This window comes from Hyla sarda, unplaced genomic scaffold, assembly GCF_029499605.1.
Source record: "Hyla sarda isolate aHylSar1 unplaced genomic scaffold, aHylSar1.hap1 scaffold_238, whole genome shotgun sequence".
In the NCBI taxonomy this organism is placed as follows: domain Eukaryota; kingdom Metazoa; phylum Chordata; class Amphibia; order Anura; family Hylidae; genus Hyla; species Hyla sarda.
The window spans coordinates 110,751-130,207 of NW_026609065.1; the positions used below are offsets into that span (position 1 = coordinate 110,751).

The 19,457-nt window shown below is 46.1% G+C and overlaps 6 non-coding genes and 1 pseudogene across 6 annotated transcripts; all 7 read left to right on the top strand.

Annotated features, from left to right (window-relative positions):
* Window positions 1–254: 254 nt before the first annotated feature.
* Window positions 255–445, top strand: LOC130322883 (U2 spliceosomal RNA). The gene has a single exon (XR_008868306.1). It is a non-coding gene; the product is annotated as a U2 spliceosomal RNA (small nuclear RNA).
* A 2,094-nt stretch (window positions 446–2,539) lies between these two features.
* On the top strand, window positions 2,540–2,730 carry LOC130322885 (U2 spliceosomal RNA). The gene has a single exon (XR_008868307.1). It is a non-coding gene; the product is annotated as a U2 spliceosomal RNA (small nuclear RNA).
* Window positions 2,731–4,813: 2,083 nt separating this feature from the next.
* Window positions 4,814–5,004, top strand: LOC130322887 (U2 spliceosomal RNA). Its single transcript, XR_008868309.1, has one exon. It is a non-coding gene; the product is annotated as a U2 spliceosomal RNA (small nuclear RNA).
* A 2,093-nt stretch (window positions 5,005–7,097) lies between these two features.
* LOC130322850 (U2 spliceosomal RNA) lies at window positions 7,098–7,315 on the top strand (annotated as a pseudogene).
* Window positions 7,316–12,704: 5,389 nt separating this feature from the next.
* On the top strand, window positions 12,705–12,890 carry LOC130322827 (U2 spliceosomal RNA). Its single transcript, XR_008868267.1, has one exon. It is a non-coding gene; the product is annotated as a U2 spliceosomal RNA (small nuclear RNA).
* Window positions 12,891–14,979: 2,089 nt separating this feature from the next.
* Window positions 14,980–15,171, top strand: LOC130322817 (U2 spliceosomal RNA). The gene has a single exon (XR_008868258.1). It is a non-coding gene; the product is annotated as a U2 spliceosomal RNA (small nuclear RNA).
* A 2,087-nt stretch (window positions 15,172–17,258) lies between these two features.
* On the top strand, window positions 17,259–17,449 carry LOC130322888 (U2 spliceosomal RNA). Its single transcript, XR_008868310.1, has one exon. It is a non-coding gene; the product is annotated as a U2 spliceosomal RNA (small nuclear RNA).
* Window positions 17,450–19,457: the final 2,008 nt, after the last annotated feature.

Below are 19,457 nucleotides of genomic sequence, written 5' to 3' on the forward strand. Positions count from 1 at the left end.
AGTAGGAGGAGTAAGAAGGGTTCCTGGCAAATCCGGGTTATGGATTGCATTTAAAAAGGCCCCGTGGGAGTGCAATGGGCCCCTGTCTTGCTGCTTAGCAATAATGGTATGGGTTTAGGTTCTGCTGTGTGTACTGGTGGTTGACTGCCCCCCAGCCCAGAGTGTGCATGGAAAATTGTCTGGCAGCCTCCCTGACAGCAAGCAGTGATAGTGCCCATGAAGGGGACCTTGTTGGGCCCGCCCCTTTCACGGTTATCGCTTCTCGGCCTTTTGGCTAAGATCAAGTGTAGTATCTGTTCTTATCAGTTTAATATCTGATACGTCCCCTATCTGGGGACCATATATTAAATGGATTTTTGAGAACGGGGGCCGATTTCGAAGCTTGCTTCCGTCGCCCTATGCATTGACCCGATATGGCAGTATCTTCGGGTACAGTGCACCACCCCCTTACAGGGTTAAAAAGAAAGATTCCTACTTTCATTGCTACCTGCTTGCTGGCTAGCCAGCTAGCCAGCCCTGTGGGCCTTGCTGCTGCTGCTGCTGCTGCTGCAGCCAAAAAACAAAAGGTGGTGCTGCTGCTGCTTCTGCTGCTTCTGCTTGTGTCTGGCCGCTGTTGGAGCGTCCAGGCACAGGACTTCTGCTGCTGCTGACTAAATGGCCTCCTTAATTGGATCATTTGAGTAGCCAGCACACCTGTGCAGGTAGGGCATAGGGCATGACATGATAGGCAGCTGCCTTGATAGCGGGTGGGTGCTGAATGTTCCTAATTGACAAAATAAGATTAATGCTTATGAAGAAATATAAAATCTCATCCCTTCCCCAATATCGCGCCACACCCCTACCCCTTAATTCCCTGGTTGAACTTGATGGACATATGTCTTTTTTCGACCGTACTAACTATGTAACTATGTAACATAACATGGGGGGGTCTCCTGGCTGTTCACACAGGTGTGTCATTGCTGTACATTGACCATGCATTGCTTCTGTGGTATTGCAAAGGCAAAGACAAATGCTTCCAGCCATCCATTGCACTAATGGATTGGTCATCAGCTGGCTGTCTATGTCCCGCATCAATATAGACCAAAGTACAGAGGGTTAGGCTATGCTATAGTGCACCTACCTGATGCATCAGAAGGTGCGAGGCCCTTGCTAAATTCTGTGCACAGACTTTGAGATCTATGCTTTAGACTGTATCTAAACCTGCTCCAACATGGACTGACATTCTGGCCTACTTTCAGCCGATGCGACTTGTCTGTCGCTGAACAGTCGCTTTTTATGTATTCAGCACCTATGTATAATGTTGTAAAAATGCTCTAGAAGCTAAAGTCGCAGAAATGTCACACATATTTGGCCTGCAACTTTCTGTGCGACAAATTCAGACAGGAAAAATCAGTATAAATCCTTAGAAAATTATCCCCCAGTGTCTCCATCTGCTGGCGGTATTGAATAAGCATTGCTGCACTGATGGGGTATGCATTAGACGAAAAAAAAGAAGAAAAAGAAGAATAATACGCCCAGAAAAGAGGCGAAAAGGAGAAAAACGTAAAAAAACGTGAAAAAAAAGTAAGAGGAAGAGAAGGGAAAAAAAGGTGGAAATGGGTTTAAAAGTGATTTCGGCGGAGAAATATATATATATATATATATATATATATATATATATATATATACGCGCACACACACACATATATATAAACGTATTCTCCGTTGAGATATTGCAGCCGCTGCTGTGTCCAGGCCCAGGAGCCTTAGCACTGTGCTGTGATGTCACTCAATACCACTGACATCACTAGGTGTAAACAACATCTCTCCTTTGCTGTGTATGTGACTATGGAGCTGTTTGGTGATGTCGTCTATTATGGCCTTCATAGAAGCAACAGGAGATTGTTGCATCCATCTAGAACCCTCAGAACTACAGTGCTATGATGTCACTCACTTCCACAGGCCTTGCAGAGTGTAAACAACAACAACCCAGCTTTGTTGTGTATGTAACCATAGGGATTGTGATGTCACCTAGAACCTTCACAGCAGCGACAGCTTTATGAGGAGCATCAGCACTGCTCTGCCTGAGCAGAACCATCACCGCCATAGGTTGTCAAATAACCCGGATTTAACCCACACAGGTAAGTCCAATGGGGTGCAGGCATGTCCTCTATGCTTACAGCTTCCCGTGGGTGTTGGTTTGATACCGTTTGGGGACAGCCAAGGAGGCATCTGCAGGCAACAAAGGTAGGTGTGTGCTTGTGTGTGTGTTTCCTATGCAGATCCTAAGCCCAGTGTCACATGCAAGTAGGAGGAGTAAGAAGGGTTCCTGGCAAATCCGGGTTATGGATTGCATTTAAAAAGGCCCCGTGGGAGTGCAATGGGCCCCTGTCTTGCTGCTTAGCAATAATGGTATGGGTTTAGGTTCTGCTGTGTGTACTGGTGGTTGACTGCCCCCCAGCCCAGAGTGTGCATGGAAAATTGTCTGGCAGCCTCCCTGACAGCAAGCAGTGATAGTGCCCATGAAGGGGACCTTGTTGGGCCCGCCCCTTTCACGGTTATCGCTTCTCGGCCTTTTGGCTAAGATCAAGTGTAGTATCTGTTCTTATCAGTTTAATATCTGATACGTCCCCTATCTGGGGACCATATATTAAATGGATTTTTGAGAACGGGGGCCGATTTCGAAGCTTGCTTCCGTCGCCCTATGCATTGACCCGATATGGCAGTATCTTCGGGTACAGTGCACCACCCCCTTACAGGGTTAAAAAGAAAGATTCCTACTTTCATTGTTACCTGCTTGCTGGCTAGCCAGCTAGCCAGCCCTGTGGGCCTTGCTGCTGCTGCTGCTGCTGCTGCAGCCAAAAAACAAAAGGTGGTGCTGCTGCTGCTTCTGCTGCTTCTGCTTGTGTCTGGCCGCTGTTGGAGCGTCCAGGCACAGGACTTCTGCTGCTGCTGACTAAATGGCCTCCTTAATTGGATCATTTGAGTAGCCAGCACACCTGTGCAGGTAGGGCATGACATGATAGGCAGCTGCCTTGATAGCGGGTGGGTGCTGAATGTTCCTAATTGACAAAATAAGATTAATGCTTATGAAGAAATATAAAATCTCATCCCTTCCCCAATATCGCGCCACACCCCTACCCCTTAATTCCCTGGTTGAACTTGATGGACATATGTCTTTTTTCGACCGTACTAACTATGTAACTATGTAACATAACATGGGGGGGTCTCCTGGCTGTTCACACAGGTGTGTCATTGCTGTACATTGACCATGCATTGCTTCTGTGGTATTGCAAAGGCAAAGACAAATGCTTCCAGCCATCCATTGCACTAATGGATTGGTCATCAGCTGGCTGTCTATGTCCCGCATCAATATAGACCAAAGTACAGAGGGTTAGGCTATGCTATAGTGCACCTACCTGATGCATCAGAAGGTGCGAGGCCCTTGCTAAATTCTGTGCACAGACTTTGAGATCTATGCTTTAGACTGTATCTAAACCTGCTCCAACATGGACTGACATTCTGGCCTACTTTCAGCCGATGCGACTTGTCTGTCGCTGAACAGTCGCTTTTTATGTATTCAGCACCTATGTATAATGTTGTAAAAATGCTCTAGAAGCTAAAGTCGCAGAAATGTCACACATATTTGGCCTGCAACTTTCTGTGCGACAAATTCAGACAGGAAAAATCAGTATAAATCCTTAGAAAATTATCCCCCAGTGTCTCCATCTGCTGGCGGTATTGAATAAGCATTGCTGCACTGATGGGGTATGCATTAGACGAAAAAAAAGAAGAAAAAGAAGAATAATACGCCCAGAAAAGAGGCGAAAAGGAGAAAAACGTAAAAAAACGTGAAAAAAAAGTAAGAGGAAGAGAAGGGAAAAAAAGGTGGAAATGGGTTTAAAAGTGATTTCGGCGGAGAAATATATATATATATATATATATATATATATATATATATACGCGCACACACACACATATATATAAACGTATTCTCCGTTGAGATATTGCAGCCGCTGCTGTGTCCAGGCCCAGGAGCCTTAGCACTGTGCTGTGATGTCACTCAATACCACTGACATCACTAGGTGTAAACAACATCTCTCCTTTGCTGTGTATGTGACTATGGAGCTGTTTGGTGATGTCGTCTATTATGGCCTTCATAGAAGCAACAGGAGATTGTTGCATCCATCTAGAACCCTCAGAACTACAGTGCTATGATGTCACTCACTTCCACAGGCCTTGCAGAGTGTAAACAACAACAACCCAGCTTTGTTGTGTATGTAACCATAGGGATTGTGATGTCACCTAGAACCTTCACAGCAGCGACAGCTTTATGAGGAGCATCAGCACTGCTCTGCCTGAGCAGAACCATCACCGCCATAGGTTGTCAAATAACCCGGATTTAACCCACACAGGTAAGTCCAATGGGGTGCAGGCATGTCCTCTATGCTTACAGCTTCCCGTGGGTGTTGGTTTGATACCGTTTGGGGACAGCCAAGGAGGCATCTGCAGGCAACAAAGGTAGGTGTGTGCTTGTGTGTGTGTTTCCTATGCAGATCCTAAGCCCAGTGTCACATGCAAGTAGGAGGAGTAAGAAGGGTTCCTGGCAAATCCGGGTTATGGATTGCATTTAAAAAGGCCCCGTGGGAGTGCAATGGGCCCCTGTCTTGCTGCTTAGCAATAATGGTATGGGTTTAGGTTCTGCTGTGTGTACTGGTGGTTGACTGCCCCCCAGCCCAGAGTGTGCATGGAAAATTGTCTGGCAGCCTCCCTGACAGCAAGCAGTGATAGTGCCCATGAAGGGGACCTTGTTGGGCCCGCCCCTTTCACGGTTATCGCTTCTCGGCCTTTTGGCTAAGATCAAGTGTAGTATCTGTTCTTATCAGTTTAATATCTGATACGTCCCCTATCTGGGGACCATATATTAAATGGATTTTTGAGAACGGGGGCCGATTTCGAAGCTTGCTTCCGTCGCCCTATGCATTGACCCGATATGGCAGTATCTTCGGGTACAGTGCACCACCCCCTTACAGGGTTAAAAAGAAAGATTCCTACTTTCATTGCTACCTGCTTGCTGGCTAGCCAGCTAGCCAGCCCTGTGGGCCTTGCTGCTGCTGCTGCTGCTGCTGCTGCTGCAGCCAAAAAACAAAAGGTGGTGCTGCTGCTGCTTCTGCTGCTTCTGCTTGTGTCTGGCCGCTGTTGGAGCGTCCAGGCACAGGACTTCTGCTGCTGCTGACTAAATGGCCTCCTTAATTGGATCATTTGAGTAGCCAGCACACCTGTGCAGGTAGGGCATGACATGATAGGCAGCTGCCTTGATAGCGGGTGGGTGCTGAATGTTCCTAATTGACAAAATAAGATTAATGCTTATGAAGAAATATAAAATCTCATCCCTTCCCCAATATCGCGCCACACCCCTACCCCTTAATTCCCTGGTTGAACTTGATGGACATATGTCTTTTTTCGACCGTACTAACTATGTAACTATGTAACATAACATGGGGGGGTCTCCTGGCTGTTCACACAGGTGTGTCATTGCTGTACATTGACCATGCATTGCTTCTGTGGTATTGCAAAGGCAAAGACAAATGCTTCCAGCCATCCATTGCACTAATGGATTGGTCATCAGCTGGCTGTCTATGTCCCGCATCAATATAGACCAAAGTACAGAGGGTTAGGCTATGCTATAGTGCACCTACCTGATGCATCAGAAGGTGCGAGGCCCTTGCTAAATTCTGTGCACAGACTTTGAGATCTATGCTTTAGACTGTATCTAAACCTGCTCCAACATGGACTGACATTCTGGCCTACTTTCAGCCGATGCGACTTGTCTGTCGCTGAACAGTCGCTTTTTATGTATTCAGCACCTATGTATAATGTTGTAAAAATGCTCTAGAAGCTAAAGTCGCAGAAATGTCACACATATTTGGCCTGCAACTTTCTGTGCGACAAATTCAGACAGGAAAAATCAGTATAAATCCTTAGAAAATTATCCCCCAGTGTCTCCATCTGCTGGCGGTATTGAATAAGCATTGCTGCACTGATGGGGTATGCATTAGACGAAAAAAAAGAAGAAAAAGAAGAATAATACGCCCAGAAAAGAGGCGAAAAGGAGAAAAACGTAAAAAAACGTGAAAAAAAAGTAAGAGGAAGAGAAGGGAAAAAAAGGTGGAAATGGGTTTAAAAGTGATTTCGGCGGAGAAATATATATATATATATATATATATATATATATATATATATATACGCGCACACACACACATATATATAAACGTATTCTCCGTTGAGATATTGCAGCCGCTGCTGTGTCCAGGCCCAGGAGCCTTAGCACTGTGCTGTGATGTCACTCAATACCACTGACATCACTAGGTGTAAACAACATCTCTCCTTTGCTGTTTATGTGACTATGGAGCTGTTTGGTGATGTCGTCTATTATGGCCTTCATAGAAGCAACAGGAGATTGTTGCATCCATCTAGAACCCTCAGAACTACAGTGCTATGATGTCACTCACTTCCACAGGCCTTGCAGAGTGTAAACAACAACAACCCAGCTTTGTTGTGTATGTAACCATAGGGATTGTGATGTCACCTAGAACCTTCACAGCAGCGACAGCTTTATGAGGAGCATCAGCACTGCTCTGCCTGAGCAGAACCATCACCGCCATAGGTTGTCAAATAACCCGGATTTAACCCACACAGGTAAGTCCAATGGGGTGCAGGCATGTCCTCTATGCTTACAGCTTCCCGTGGGTGTTGGTTTGATACCGTTTGGGGACAGCCAAGGAGGCATCTGCAGGCAACAAAGGTAGGTGTGTGCTTGTGTGTGTGTTTCCTATGCAGATCCTAAGCCCAGTGTCACATGCAAGTAGGAGGAGTAAGAAGGGTTCCTGGCAAATCCGGGTTATGGATTGCATTTAAAAAGGCCCCGTGGGAGTGCAATGGGCCCCTGTCTTGCTGCTTAGCAATAATGGTATGGGTTTAGGTTCTGCTGTGTGTACTGGTGGTTGACTGCCCCCCAGCCCAGAGTGTGCATGGAAAATTGTCTGGCAGCCTCCCTGACAGCAAGCAGTGATAGTGCCCATGAAGGGGACCTTGTTGGGCCCGCCCCTTTCACGGTTATCGCTTCTCGGCCTTTTGGCTAAGATCAAGTGTAGTATCTGCATTTGGTCTGGTCGGAAGGTGTCTGTGGTACCCCGCTTCTCGGCCTTGGGGGATTGTCTCTCCTTACGGAGGGACTTCACCCCCTTGCTGCTATTGGGGAGCGGGCTTAGTCCACAGACAACGGGTTGCGATCCCCCTGTCTCTGGGACCTTGTGTCTCAGAAGGCATTTTCGGTACGTTGAGCGTTACCTGTAGCTTCGGAAGCACCTAGGGTACCCCCGACCTCTGCCTTGGGTAAGGGTTCCGCTTTTATAGCGTGATTCCGAGCCCCTGCTGCTATTGGGGAAGGGGCTTAGTCCCTGGGTGTGGAAGATGCCGTTCTCCTGGGCTTTCCCCTCTGGGGAAATGTCGATGCGAAATACCATCCGCATAGAGGTGTCGGAGAGCCATCGTCAGTTGAAGAACCTCCGCTTCATTGCGGAGGTGATTCTTCTTGACTACTTCCGCCTCAATAGGGAGGACATCCTGTGTCTAAATGACCAGGAAAGCCGTGGCCTGTATACCGTCACCTTCACGGCCACGGCGTGTTGCGATAACATCTATGCAACCTTGTCTGGTGCGGACCAGAGGGACGATCGACTCGACGGTCTTTCGTTCCAGTTCCTCTATGGTGAGGAACATATACCGTTGGTGGTGGCTATGCACAGCCCTCATGTGACCACGGAGGATATAGCCACTTTTCTTCGGCGATACTGCGAAGAGGTGCGATTCGCAAACAAAATCTTGAACTCCGTGCGGTTCTGGAACGGCAAGAGGAAGTTCTGGGTCAAGCTCCGTAAGGATCCCGGTGGTATTGGGGGTCTTTGCCATCCGCCCCCAAATTTTGCCATCGGGAGAGTTCGGGGCTTCCTGTTCTATCCTCAAATGCCTATGTATTGCCGAAATTGCTTGAGGTTTGGCCACACCCAGGAGACCTGCGGCGCGGAGCGTGTGATTCGCTGCAATAGGTGTGGCCAAGAAGGTCACATAGCCTCAAGATGTAGCCATACGATAAGGTGCAACCTCTGCGGAGAGGAAAATCACGATTTTAATTCCTGTCCCCATAAAGCAAAAACTACGATGGGTGGGTCAAGGCTGGGCCCACCCAAAGAGGGGACAGGACAAAAGACGTCCTTTTTTAAGATGCCCAAACCCCAGATGGCAGGTACTGATGGGTCCAGGCCCAAGACCTCTGGTGCTCCATCGGGGGGCCCACCGGTGGTAGTGCTAGGGGGAGGCCATGGGGATTCCACGAAGCCCGGGCGGGTGATCGAGTTTACTGCCCGGGAAATTGAAAGACGTCGATCGACTTCCTACCTGGCTCAAGAGCCCGCCGAAACTTCTGAAGGGGGCTCACCTGTGGCGGGTGGCAGCCGACGGGCCTCGGTGGGGGCAGAGGTGGACCCAAAATTGCAGCATAAGCCAGGTACTGGCTTGGCCCAGGGTCGCCCTGCTCCGGACGAAGAGGCCCCGGTGAAAGCCCGCCGGAAGGGGAGCCAGGTGGCCAGGTCTGAGCCCGGTCCTGTTACTCCGCCTATACAGGACAGGGCCAAGAAGACAAGTGGCGCCAAACCAGGGTTTGCTGCCCCGCCAGCAGTGGACCCGGTGGGTAAAACTGGCCATCGTCGATCGATGGGGAAGTTGGAGCAACAGTCCTCAGCAACGCTTGCTGGGGAACAAGCGATGAAAACTTCCCAAGGTAGCGGCAAAGGTTCCGGAAAAGAGGCCTCACAGGCCCCTGTGCAGCAGTTCCAGTCGTCAAAAGATGAAAGAAGACGCAGATCCATCAGCCGGGGGCCAGAGATTACATCGAGTGAGAGCAACACAGAGGATATGGACAGCAGTGTGACATTTAAAAGACAAAGAGAAGAAGAAGAGGAAGACATTCAAAGGAAAGCGGCGTGCCGTAGTTCGGAAGAGAGCGAGCTCAGGGTCGGGGCATCATCGATCTCAAGCTCCGACCCTCAGAACATCAAGGAGCTGATGACCCCGCAGGCGGGGGATGACGGTACGCAGCTTATTATTGACTTTGATTCTCCAAGCACGGACTCTCCATAAACTATGCCTATCCCTGTAAAAATTGCCTCACTCAATGTGAGGTCCTTAAAGAGCCCTGATCGCAGGGCTGCTTTATTTTCTTATCTAGAGACATGTGACTTTGACCTTTGCCTGCTACAAGAATGTGGAATCCCTAGTAAAATGGACTATAAAGACTTAAAAGAAGACTGGAAGCTGGGCCCATCCATATGGTCCGGTGCAAATGACTGTCGTTCTGTGGGTGTTGGGCTGCTCTGCCGAGGCCAGTCCTTTTCTATTCATACAGTAACTGAGATTGTGCCTGGCAGAGCTCTTTTAATTCATCTATATTTTAATGGACTTTTAATTCGTGTTTTAAATGTGTATGCCCCTCCTGATAAACAGGAGCGGGCAGAACTATTTGAAATTTTACCACTGTTTTGTGTTGGGTCTTCCCCCCTGCTGGTGGGAGGTGATTTTAACTGCATACGTGATGGGGAACACCGGCAGGGTGGGGATATTAATCGTAAAGACCGCACTTCTTACCTGCTTAAAAATTTTATTGATGATTTTAATTTGAAAGATTGCTGGAAGGATCTCTTGCCGGAGGACCCGGGCGCCACATGGTCCAATGGAAGAGTGAGCTCCAGAATCGATTTTATTTTTTCCTCTAGAGCTTTTAAACCCCTGAAATGCACGCTCGAGCAGAATATCTTCTCTGATCATAAGCTCCTCTTGGTGGGCCTGGAGCTAGAGGGGGAGCAAAAAGCAAAAAGGGGCCTCTGGAGATTAAACACCACACTCCTAGAGGACCCTGAGATAAAAGAGGAGTTTGTGCGGACCTACCAGTGCTGGCAATCACAAAGAAAACCCCACGAGCCTATGCTGCACTGGTGGGAGGGCACCAAATCTAAAATCAGATTTTTTTTTATCAAAGCAGGTAAGAAGAAGGCAAAAATGGAAAAACAGTGGTTTTATGTTCTTAACATGCGTTTAAATGTACTTTTTAAATTGAAAGAAGCTGGTATGGATGTAGAAAATGATATTTTAAACCTTAAAACTGAAATAAAACATGCCATAGAAAAGAAAGGGAAACAAATCATTTTTAACTCACATGTGCAGCACCTGGAGGAGGGCGAGAAATGTTCCCGTTTCTTTTTTAAAAAAGTGATGAATAGGAGGGATATCATCCAAAACCTTGAGGGTGAATCCACTCCAAAAGGCATGTTAGATGCAGTTTTTAACTTCTACCAGCTTCTTTTTAATAAGAAAGATCTTAATCCATCCTTTTTAGAACATGTTCTTAATTCCCTTGATTTTAAGCTAGATGTTTTAGACCAGGAGGTTTTATCCCGTGATCTTAACTTAGATGAACTTTTATTTGTTTTTAAAAGTTTTTCTAGTGGGAAGGCCCCTGGGGAAGATGGTTTACCCATCGAATTTTATTTAGCTTTTTGGGATATTTTAAAGGATGATATGGTTTTATTGTATAAAGAAACTTTTATTGTTAATGAACTTCCCCCTTCCTGGAGGAGGGGGATTGTATCATTACTTTTTAAAAAGGGTGAAAAGGATATGCTAAAAAATTGGCGCCCCATCACACTTTTAAATGTCGATTATAAAGTTTTAGCCAAGTTATTAGCTGTCCGTTTTAAACCTTTTATTCATAAATTAATTCACCCAAATCAGGTTTGTGGGGTACCTGGAAGGTCTATAGCTGAATCCCTAAATATTTTAAGAGATGTTTTATGGTATTTTAAGGATAGAAATCAAACTGTAGCAATTTTATCCTTAGACTTTGAAAAAGCCTTTGATAGGGTCTCCCATGAATACCTGTTTTTAGTTCTTAAAAAGATGGCAGTGCCTGAAACGATTTTAAGCCGAATCATGCTTATATACCGATCCTGTTTTAGTCAAGTCTCTGTTAATGGCTTTTTAACCAGCGGTGTTCCTCTTTTATCAGGTGTCAAACAGGGCTGCCCCCTGTCCCCACTCCTTTTTATTTGCGCAATCGAACCACTGATGGCCCTCCTCAGAAAAGACCGGGTAGTAAGAGGCGTACCGATACCTGGTGGAGGAGGGACCCATCTAAAGGTGTTGGGGTACATGGATGATGTCACCATACTGTGCCCGGACTCTCCATCCATGAGGGGGGCATTGAGGAACACCAGCTATTTCTGCGAGGTCTCTGGTTTTAAGCTAAACACAGATAAATGTGACTGTTTTTATATTGGCTCCTGGGATTCATCCATCACCCCAGGAGTCACAATGCAACAGGATCAAATTAAAGTTTTAGGTATTGTTTTTAACCAGGTCAATGATGGGAGCCCTAACTGGGATTCAGCTATAGCTAAGATGGAGAAGAAGATTTTAATGTGGAATCTTAGAAACCTTACCATGGAGGGGAAGATTTTAATAATAAAGATGGTTTTACTCCCTATTATGCTATACATTGCCATGGTATTTCCTCCATCTATTTTATACATTAAAAAAGTAACTAGAATTGTTTTTACTTTTTTATGGGGTTCAAAAATGGAGAAATTAAAGCGTGATTTTATGTACAAAAGTAAAGATAATGGCGGGAAAGATGTTCCTAACCTTTTTACTTTCTTTTACATAAAGTATTTCTGTTTCTGTTTTAAAATTATTAAATCCGATGGCATTTTTAGCTGCTTTTTAAGGTACGCTGCGGGCATGGTTTTTAAAAGATGGTTGCGCATCCCTCTGAACGCTCCGGTGCTTCTGTGTCCCCCAAAACATTATGTGGTGTTGGAAAAGACAGTCAGGCTCCTAGGTCTCCAAGATTTGGAGCCTGACATACTGGGGGACCAGAGAAAGGTATCAAAGGTCCTCAGGCGGAGTGAGGTTACCCTGGCAGTGTCCAATTTCACACAGGCAAGATCCAAAAAGGTATGGCGGAACGTGTACGGGAAGTTTCTGGCGAATGTACACAGGGATCTTGCCTGGGCAATCGTCCACCAGTGCCTCCCTACTCGTGAGTTCCAGCACAGGCGAGGACTGGTGGCGAGAGCCAAGTGCCCGAGAGATGGCTGCGGAGTGGACGAAACGGTGCTGCACATATTTTGGAACTGCCCTTTTGCACGGGAGCTTTGGAGGAAGGTAGGCCCACTTTTGAAGTGGGCCTGCGGCCTAAAAGATTTTAATCACGAATGTGTCTTTTACGGTCTTTTTAACTGCCCCAATTTTAAACAGCAGATGATCTGCTGGATGATTATTAATTGTTTTAAAAATGCCATCTGGAAAGTTAGGAACATCTTACTTTTTAAACATGATTTTATTGATGTTAAAAACTGTATAAAGCTGGCCCTGAGTGAGATGTACATCTATTACCTAAGAGACAAGAAACAGTTGGGGGCCAGCGAGGCAGCATCCATGTGGTGTCTGCCTCTATGGAACGAAATAACAATATAATCAGTTTTTATGACATTTGTATAATGTTTTATCCTGCCTTTTTTATTTTTTCTCCTTTTATTACTGGTTTTATTATTTGTATTTTAAAACTTTTGTGAACCTTTTATTATTTTGCATTTTAAATTTTGTATGGTTTCTTATTTATTCAATAAAATTTTGTTGAAACCTTATCTGTTCTTATCAGTTTAATATCTGATACGTCCCCTATCTGGGGACCATATATTAAATGGATTTTTGAGAACGGGGGCCGATTTCGAAGCTTGCTTCCGTCGCCCTATGCATTGACCCGATATGGCAGTATCTTCGGGTACAGTGCACCACCCCCTTACAGGGTTAAAAAGAAAGATTCCTACTTTCATTGCTACCTGCTTGCTGGCTAGCCAGCTAGCCAGCCCTGTGGGCCTTGCTGCTGCTGCTGCTGCTGCTGCTGCTGCAGCCAAAAAACAAAAGGTGGTGCTGCTGCTGCTTCTGCTGCTTCTGCTTGTGTCTGGCCGCTGTTGGAGCGTCCAGGCACAGGACTTCTGCTGCTGCTGACTAAATGGCCTCCTTAATTGGATCATTTGAGTAGCCAGCACACCTGTGCAGGTAGGGCATGACATGATAGGCAGCTGCCTTGATAGCGGGTGGGTGCTGAATGTTCCTAATTGACAAAATAAGATTAATGCTTATGAAGAAATATAAAATCTCATCCCTTCCCCAATATCGCGCCACACCCCTACCCCTTAATTCCCTGGTTGAACTTGATGGACATATGTCTTTTTTCGACCGTACTAACTATGTAACTATGTAACATAACATGGGGGGGTCTCCTGGCTGTTCACACAGGTGTGTCATTGCTGTACATTGACCATGCATTGCTTCTGTGGTATTGCAAAGGCAAAGACAAATGCTTCCAGCCATCCATTGCACTAATGGATTGGTCATCAGCTGGCTGTCTATGTCCCGCATCAATATAGACCAAAGTACAGAGGGTTAGGCTATGCTATAGTGCACCTACCTGATGCATCAGAAGGTGCGAGGCCCTTGCTAAATTCTGTGCACAGACTTTGAGATCTATGCTTTAGACTGTATCTAAACCTGCTCCAACATGGACTGACATTCTGGCCTACTTTCAGCCGATGCGACTTGTCTGTCGCTGAACAGTCGCTTTTTATGTATTCAGCACCTATGTATAATGTTGTAAAAATGCTCTAGAAGCTAAAGTCGCAGAAATGTCACACATATTTGGCCTGCAACTTTCTGTGCGACAAATTCAGACAGGAAAAATCAGTATAAATCCTTAGAAAATTATCCCCCAGTGTCTCCATCTGCTGGCGGTATTGAATAAGCATTGCTGCACTGATGGGGTATGCATTAGACGAAAAAAAAGAAGAAAAAGAAGAATAATACGCCCAGAAAAGAGGCGAAAAGGAGAAAAACGTAAAAAAACGTGAAAAAAAAGTAAGAGGAAGAGAAGGGAAAAAAAGGTGGAAATGGGTTTAAAAGTGATTTCGGCGGAGAAATATATATATATATATATATATATATATATATATATATACGCGCACACACACACATATATATAAACGTATTCTCCGTTGAGATATTGCAGCCGCTGCTGTGTCCAGGCCCAGGAGCCTTAGCACTGTGCTGTGATGTCACTCAATACCACTGACATCACTAGGTGTAAACAACATCTCTCCTTTGCTGTGTATGTGACTATGGAGCTGTTTGGTGATGTCGTCTATTATGGCCTTCATAGAAGCAACAGGAGATTGTTGCATCCATCTAGAACCCTCAGAACTACAGTGCTATGATGTCACTCACTTCCACAGGCCTTGCAGAGTGTAAACAACAACAACCCAGCTTTGTTGTGTATGTAACCATAGGGATTGTGATGTCACCTAGAACCTTCACAGCAGCGACAGCTTTATGAGGAGCATCAGCACTGCTCTGCCTGAGCAGAACCATCACCGCCATAGGTTGTCAAATAACCCGGATTTAACCCACACAGGTAAGTCCAATGGGGTGCAGGCATGTCCTCTATGCTTACAGCTTCCCGTGGGTGTTGGTTTGATACCGTTTGGGGACAGCCAAGGAGGCATCTGCAGGCAACAAAGGTAGGTGTGTGCTTGTGTGTGTGTTTCCTATGCAGATCCTAAGCCCAGTGTCACATGCAAGTAGGAGGAGTAAGAAGGGTTCCTGGCAAATCCGGGTTATGGATTGCATTTAAAAAGGCCCCGTGGGAGTGCAATGGGCCCCTGTCTTGCTGCTTAGCAATAATGGTATGGGTTTAGGTTCTGCTGTGTGTACTGGTGGTTGACTGCCCCCCAGCCCAGAGTGTGCATGGAAAATTGTCTGGCAGCCTCCCTGACAGCAAGCAGTGATAGTGCCCATGAAGGGGACCTTGTTGGGCCCGCCCCTTTCACGGTTATCGCTTCTCGGCCTTTTGGCTAAGATCAAGTGTAGTATCTGTTCTTATCAGTTTAATATCTGATACGTCCCCTATCTGGGGACCATATATTAAATGGATTTTTTAAGAACGGGGGCCGATTTCGAAGCTTGCTTCCGTCGCCCTATGCATTGACCCGATATGGCAGTATCTTCGGGTACAGTGCACCACCCCCTTACAGGGTTAAAAAGAAAGATTCCTACTTTCATTGCTACCTGCTTGCTGGCTAGCCAGCTAGCCAGCCCTGTGGGCCTTGCTGCTGCTGCTGCTGCTGCTGCAGCCAAAAAACAAAAGGTGGTGCTGCTGCTGCTTCTGCTGCTTCTGCTTGTGTCTGGCCGCTGTTGGAGCGTCCAGGCACAGGACTTCTGCTGCTGCTGACTAAATGGCCTCCTTAATTGGATCATTTGAGTAGCCAGCACACCTGTGCAGGTAGGGCATGACATGATAGGCAGCTGCCTTGATAGCGGGTGGGTGCTGAATGTTCCTAATTGACAAAATAAGATTAATGCTTATGAAGAAATATAAAATCTCATCCCTTCCCCAATATCGCGCCACACCCCTACCCCTTAATTCCCTGGTTGAACTTGATGGACATATGTCTTTTTTCGACCGTACTAACTATGTAACTATGTAACATAACATGGGGGGGTCTCCTGGCTGTTCACACAGGTGTGTCATTGCTGTACATTGACCATGCATTGCTTCTGTGGTATTGCAAAGGCAAAGACAAATGCTTCCAGCCATCCATTGCACTAATGGATTGGTCATCAGCTGGCTGTCTATGTCCCGCATCAATATAGACCAAAGTACAGAGGGTTAGGCTATGCTATAGTGCACCTACCTGATGCATCAGAAGGTGCGAGGCCCTTGCTAAATTCTGTGCACAGACTTTGAGATCTATGCTTTAGACTGTATCTAAACCTGCTCCAACATGGACTGACATTCTGGCCTACTTTCAGCCGATGCGACTTGTCTGTCGCTGAACAGTCGCTTTTTATGTATTCAGCACCTATGTATAATGTTGTAAAAATGCTCTAGAAGCTAAAGTCGCAGAAATGTCACACATATTTGGCCTGCAACTTTCTGTGCGACAAATTCAGACAGGAAAAATCAGTATAAATCCTTAGAAAATTATCCCCCAGTGTCTCCATCTGCTGGCGGTATTGAATAAGCATTGCTGCACTGATGGGGTATGCATTAGACGAAAAAAAAGAAGAAAAAGAAGAATAATACGCCCAGAAAAGAGGCGAAAAGGAGAAAAACGTAAAAAAACGTGAAAAAAAAGTAAGAGGAAGAGAAGGGAAAAAAAGGTGGAAATGGGTTTAAAAGTGATTTCGGCGGAGAAATATATATATATATATATATATATATATATATATATATATATACGCGCACACACACACATATATATAAACGTATTCTCCGTTGAGATATTGCAGCCGCTGCTGTGTCCAGGCCCAGGAGCCTTAGCACTGTGCTGTGATGTCACTCAATACCACTGACATCACTAGGTGTAAACAACATCTCTCCTTTGCTGTGTATGTGACTATGGAGCTGTTTGGTGATGTCGTCTATTATGGCCTTCATAGAAGCAACAGGAGATTGTTGCATCCATCTAGAACCCTCAGAACTACAGTGCTATGATGTCACTCACTTCCACAGGCCTTGCAGAGTGTAAACAACAACAACCCAGCTTTGTTGTGTATGTAACCATAGGGATTGTGATGTCACCTAGAACCTTCACAGCAGCGACAGCTTTATGAGGAGCATCAGCACTGCTCTGCCTGAGCAGAACCATCACCGCCATAGGTTGTCAAATAACCCGGATTTAACCCACACAGGTAAGTCCAATGGGGTGCAGGCATGTCCTCTATGCTTACAGCTTCCCGTGGGTGTTGGTTTGATACCGTTTGGGGACAGCCAAGGAGGCATCTGCAGGCAACAAAGGTAGGTGTGTGCTTGTGTGTGTGTTTCCTATGCAGATCCTAAGCCCAGTGTCACATGCAAGTAGGAGGAGTAAGAAGGGTTCCTGGCAAATCCGGGTTATGGATTGCATTTAAAAAGGCCCCGTGGGAGTGCAATGGGCCCCTGTCTTGCTGCTTAGCAATAATGGTATGGGTTTAGGTTCTGCTGTGTGTACTGGTGGTTGACTGCCCCCCAGCCCAGAGTGTGCATGGAAAATTGTCTGGCAGCCTCCCTGACAGCAAGCAGTGATAGTGCCCATGAAGGGGACCTTGTTGGGCCCGCCCCTTTCACGGTTATCGCTTCTCGGCCTTTTGGCTAAGATCAAGTGTAGTATCTGTTCTTATCAGTTTAATATCTGATACGTCCCCTATCTGGGGACCATATATTAAATGGATTTTTGAGAACGGGGGCCGATTTCGAAGCTTGCTTCCGTCGCCCTATGCATTGACCCGATATGGCAGTATCTTCGGGTACAGTGCACCACCCCCTTACAGGGTTAAAAAGAAAGATTCCTACTTTCATTGCTACCTGCTTGCTGGCTAGCCAGCTAGCCAGCCCTGTGGGCCTTGCTGCTGCTGCTGCTGCTGCTGCAGCCAAAAAACAAAAGGTGGTGCTGCTGCTGCTTCTGCTGCTTCTGCTTGTGTCTGGCCGCTGTTGGAGCGTCCAGGCACAGGACTTCTGCTGCTGCTGACTAAATGGCCTCCTTAATTGGATCATTTGAGTAGCCAGCACACCTGTGCAGGTAGGGCATGACATGATAGGCAGCTGCCTTGATAGCGGGTGGGTGCTGAATGTTCCTAATTGACAAAATAAGATTAATGCTTATGAAGAAATATAAAATCTCATCCCTTCCCCAATATCGCGCCACACCCCTACCCCTTAATTCCCTGGTTGAACTTGATGGACATATGTCTTTTTTCGACCGTACTAACTATGTAACTATGTAACATAACATGGGGGGGTCTCCTGGCTGTTCACACAGGTGTGTCATTGCTGTACATTGACCATGCATTGCTTCTGTGGTATTGCAAAGGCAAAGACAAATGCTTCCAGCCATCCATTGCACTAATGGATTGGTCATCAGCTGGCTGTCTATGTCCCGCATCAATATAGACCAAAGTACAGAGGGTTAGGCTATGCTATAGTGCACCTACCTGATGCATCAGAAGGTGCGAGGCCCTTGCTAAATTCTGTGCACAGACTTTGAGATCTATGCTTTAGACTGTATCTAAACCTGCTCCAACATGGACTGACATTCTGGCCTACTTTCAGCCGATGCGACTTGTCTGTCGCTGAACAGTCGCTTTTTATGTATTCAGCACCTATGTATAATGTTGTAAAAATGCTCTAGAAGCTAAAGTCGCAGAAATGTCACACATATTTGGCCTGCAACTTTCTGTGCGACAAATTCAGACAGGAAAAATCAGTATAAATCCTTAGAAAATTATCCCCCAGTGTCTCCATCTGCTGGCGGTATTGAATAAGCATTGCTGCACTGATGGGGTATGCATTAGACGAAAAAAAAGAAGAAAAAGAAGAATAATACGCCCAGAAAAGAGGCGAAAAGGAGAAAAACGTAAAAAAACGTGAAAAAAAAGTAAGAGGAAGAGAAGGGAAAAAAAGGTGGAAATGGGTTTAAAAGTGATTTCGGCGGAGAAATATATATATATATATATATATATATATATATATATATATATATATATATACGCGCACACACACACATATATATAAACGTATTCTCCGTTGAGATATTGCAGCCGCTGCTGTGTCCAGGCCCAGGAGCCTTAGCACTGTGCTGTGATGTCACTCAATACCACTGACATCACTAGGTGTAAACAACATCTCTCCTTTGCTGTGTATGTGACTATGGAGCTGTTTGGTGATGTCGTCTATTATGGCCTTCATAGAAGCAACAGGAGATTGTTGCATCCATCTAGAACCCTCAGAACTACAGTGCTATGATGTCACTCACTTCCACAGGCCTTGCAGAGTGTAAACAACAACAACCCAGCTTTGTTGTGTATGTAACCATAGGGATTGTGATGTCACCTAGAACCTTCACAGCAGCGACAGCTTTATGAGGAGCATCAGCACTGCTCTGCCTGAGCAGAACCATCACCGCCATAGGTTGTCAAATAACCCGGATTTAACCCACACAGGTAAGTCCAATGGGGTGCAGGCATGTCCTCTATGCTTACAGCTTCCCGTGGGTGTTGGTTTGATACCGTTTGGGGACAGCCAAGGAGGCATCTGCAGGCAACAAAGGTAGGTGTGTGCTTGTGTGTGTGTTTCCTATGCAGATCCTAAGCCCAGTGTCACATGCAAGTAGGAGGAGTAAGAAGGGTTCCTGGCAAATCCGGGTTATGGATTGCATTTAAAAAGGCCCCGTGGGAGTGCAATGGGCCCCTGTCTTGCTGCTTAGCAATAATGGTATGGGTTTAGGTTCTGCTGTGTGTACTGGTGGTTGACTGCCCCCCAGCCCAGAGTGTGC